This window comes from Haemaphysalis longicornis, unplaced genomic scaffold, assembly GCF_048455015.1.
Source record: "Haemaphysalis longicornis isolate Haplotype H1 unplaced genomic scaffold, Haemaphysalis longicornis Haplotype H1 scaffold_3, whole genome shotgun sequence".
Lineage (NCBI taxonomy): Eukaryota > Metazoa > Arthropoda > Arachnida > Ixodida > Ixodidae > Haemaphysalis > Haemaphysalis longicornis.
The window spans coordinates 21,121,726-21,126,186 of NW_027526335.1; positions in this window are offsets into that span (position 1 = coordinate 21,121,726).

A 4,461-nucleotide genomic window follows, 5' to 3' on the forward strand; every position below is an offset into this window, starting at 1 on the left:
CCACGCGACGGATAAGCGGCCCAACTAGGCTTATCTTACAGCTCTTACAGCTCATTAAACCTTGGTGGCACCAGCGGCAAGGAACCATTTCGAATGCCCGTTTTAAACACCAAAGTTTAATGAGCTGTAAAATTAGTTCCAAGCGGTGCATAAAGACACCGATTCTCTTATTGCACTCACCAGGCTTCATAGTGTTGTAAAATATAGAGATTACAGTTTTATGACCAACACCGTCTTGTCTACTGTTCATCCAAAAATGGCTGATTATCTCTAATTATCTTGGTAACTGATTGACTTACTCAAAAAATAATGCCCTATTTGAAATTAGTGGGAAAAAAGCAGCAAGTCTGACAAGTTTCACAGAGCTTACTTTTAAAAATTAAACAAAATTATTTTAAGAGCCGTGTCCCCCCCCTTAACACTGTGCGGTCTGAACCGTGTACCCACTTTCCGGCCATTCCAGTCTGGCATGTGGGTAAAAGGTCTGGACTGGAATGGCCGTACCTTTTACCCATTTGTGAGAAAAATCTCGAAATTTAACATTGAACACACAAGTTGGGTGTACCCCGAAAATGGACCGCTACGGACGTGTTGGGCACGGCCCGACAACGAATCACAAAGGGTGAAGATGCCTAAACAAGGCGGTGTGGGAGCGCCACTCTGGGAAGGCTCAACAAACCATTTGGCACAGTTTCCATGAAGCAGCACTGCCCGGCAAACAGTGCTGAAGACAGGAACACGCAGAAAGATAGGCGGTTATGCCATTTTCAGCTGATGCGACAGGTGATGTTATACAGGTGGCATCGATTCAACATACTAACTACTCATTTTAGGCACCTCCCTTTATTACGTTATGGCTAACGTCACGAAACATGCAATGCAATGGGATTATTAGCATTTTATCTTTAATCGTTAAATTTTTCTTCAATACTATAGCGTTGTTTGCTGCTGGACAAGAGCTGATGGTGTTACAAAACGCCAGATTTTTTGGGAAAATAAAAAAGAATGTCCTGTTTTCCATGGCCCCTGCCGCCGTAAGTCATGCTGTTTGTGTTTGTGAACAATGCAGGAGCCCTGTGGTCATTAGAGACTACAACTGCACGCATTTGTCACAGAAATGTGCAGAACTCTGCAGTCGCCATTACACTGAAGCCAGTTGCTTTACATGCCAGCGCTCCACTGCCTCCTTGCTATGCCATGCAGTGAAGTAAATCCCCAGCAGTGAACTGCAGCTTGCAAACCTGCTTATAGCTAGCTACGTATGCTACGACAGCAGTATGTCAGCTGGCATTGAACCCCTCAAGAGAGAACCTGACTGCATAAATAACGAGACAAGAATTTCACATCAAGCATCATCACGCCTCAGCATCTGCGAGGGAGGGTGCATTCATTCATTCATTATCCATTTCATGTCAACTGCGGTAGAAAGGTTTTTATTGATATGAATAATTTTAAAGGGGCCCTGAAAGAGGCTTTGCCGATACATGGGTGTTCGCACGTTTTGTCATTACCTCCTTGAAGAATTTTGTCAAAGCCATGACTATTAGTGGAGTTACAAAACATCACACTTTCGCCCGCGTCGCGATTCTCCCTTGTTTCGTCCACCTTCTCGTACCACACAAGCATGCCTGCCCATGATTCCTCACTTCTCGGTGGTGTCGGCATGAACAGCCAGCTGCAGGCGTCTGCTACTGCGATATTCTGCGACATTCTTCTGACTTTCTGGTTCCGTTTGTGCCGTTTTTAGATGCGAAGCAGCTTATGGTCGTGCCTGTCCCCTCCGTCATTGTGCGGCGTCCACACCCCCACTGCGCATGAACATCCTCCTCTTTTCCTCTCCTGGTCTCATCTCCTCTCCTCTCCGGGATAGCACAACAAATGGCAATACCTGCTGCTCTGCGTGCGATAATGCGAAGCACTTAGGGTTAGCGGAGCGACAGTAGTCGCTGCATACTCCGCTGGGGGCGCCACTGTAGCTCCGCGGTATAAATGACGCACGCGCGCTCCGCTCCCCTCATTCTCCTCCCGCAACGCCGCGATGAGTGCCACGGGCAACGCCACCAGTAACGCCACCTAACTAATAACTAATGGGAACTTGAGTCGACCCCATGTCTGCTTCGCATACTACTTAGGGTTCCCCTACGGGAAGATGGTGAAATTTTCTTCTATTATTCTGCTTACGAATGCTGCACTCCCCTCACGGCTGGAAAAGCTGATGGAAGAAATGGGGTGAGACTTTTACGCTTCCACACTATGCCGAAAGATCACGCGAAAAGAGAACGACCCTGTCACCACGCAATCGCAGCGACGACATGTCTTGGTACATACGGGCGTCTAAAATGTGCAAGAGAATGACTAAAAAATCCCCTCAAAATTCGTTACAGTGAGCACGCACATGCATTCTTAACCAACTTCAGTTTATATATTGCTTGATTGGCCGCTCGTTCACGCCAATGTTGAGCTTGGTCGTGTTGTGGTGACTCCATGCATGCGCTTACACAGGCAGTAGTAGTATTCCATTCTGTTCTTCCGATCAGTTCTAAACATTTACAAAAAAGCAGCCAAAGGGTTACATGGTACGGCACAGGGACTTGTTTTAGTGTAGGCCGTGCATACCATCCCCCCCCCCCCCCCCCTCCCCCTTACTTTCCCAGAAACTTTTACACGACCCTGCGTCTATCTACTACTAGACAAGTACGCTGCAACCAATATTACAAGCGGTCTCAGAAGAGTAGTGCAACTTTTGGGGTGGTGCACACCTGCTTCTTTGTTCAACTGTGCATATGATAGCACAAAACAGTTATTACACGCTCGCTTTATCCCTTGGTCACCTGGAGGCCCTTTTTCTCTCTATAAAGGCTCTTCGTTCATTTTTTTGTGTGTTCAGGGCTGCCAATTGCGATATATGGAGGGCTCAGTTGCCGGCCGCGGCCCTATATTCCCCCCTACTCCCACAAGCCTACCTTGTGTCTTGATTAAGTGGATGGAAGGAAACTGTTTACTCTATATAATAACACACCAATACATGTATTTTTGCAAAATACACACATTGGTATTTCTTCCTCGAATTTCTTCCAAATAAGATTTGCAAACCATGCCACTTCAAAGACCACACAGGAAAAAAGAAGAGAAAGCATACCCTGTCGTGATTTGAACCCCTAACTTTCATTGATTCAGTGAGAGTATTTAGTCCACTGTACCACGACGCAAGTGGAGACTGCGTGGAAACGACCTGTATACTAGGTTGAGACCCAGCCTTTGTGTCACATCCATGTTTTCTACCTGATTTCAAGAATTCCTGGCTGGTTAACTCCTCAACATTTCTTGAATAACAGTTGCGCAGTAAGGTTCCATGAAGCCCCCACCATACCTGATCTCCAGCAACAGCACTGTTTCGAGGAGAAAAGTGATCCCGAATGTGTACCCGGCTGCAACTGCAAATTCGCCCAGCGAGAATAGTGCTTGCCGTCCGTACTTTTATTTTACACTTTACACTAAAAGCTTTGGTCGATATTGATTATTATTATCTAATAAACCTTCCGTAACTCCTCTTCTACTTTTAATTGAGCTTATATTTTCTACAAGCATTGCTGGTCGCACACAAATATGCAGTTTGTAACTCCGGGAAACGAATTGTCGCCAAAGTGAACGGCCGAAGCGTTGCAAGTGGAAATACAGACCGCAGTAGCGCTAATGTTGAGTTGTATGGAATTCGCGGACCTTACTATGTTTATTACGCGCTAGGAACTAAAGGAACAGAGCTGCATTCATTACAGCACGAATGTTGTTGGGACGAAGTTTTCGCTTCCTGATCGATGTCCAACAACCGTTCGGCCAATAAGTACTGTCAGCGTCTTCGGTCAGCGAGCCAGCCACGCCACGAGGGCTGTAGATCGGCCGACGTGTTTGTGTCGCCGTCATGTGACAAGGTGGACTGCCAACTCGGAGGTCGGCGTCGCCATCGTGTCGTCGTGGTGCCATGTTGGCCTAGTGAATAGAGTGAACAAGATAAACATAGAGAAACACGATAGCATTAAGCGTGGTGCAGGAAGTGCAAATTAACTAAAGGTGCTGCCGCAACCTGTCGACACTAAGCAGACGACGCTTCTCTTCGCTGAAAGTGCGAAAAAAAGGCCGTCCAATAGCAGGATTTCTGATTCGTGACGCACATGGGAGAATCAATGATGTATATGCGTCAGAATGGCGGAGCCCAAAAACACGCAGGAAAGGGTGGGAACGCGGCAACAAACTTGGCAATGAAAAAAAAGTGTGAGCTTTCCGCTGCTCATAAAGTTATACTTGGTACAGATGACATTGACCACCCAACTTAATGATTGCGCTTGTTCAGTGAGTGTGTTAAAAACCCCTTTAACTCCTGTTCGGGTAAGGGTGACTTTTGCGAAGTCCCTTTTAATTCATATTACTGAAAAGACCAAATAGAACCATAAATGAACTCAGAAG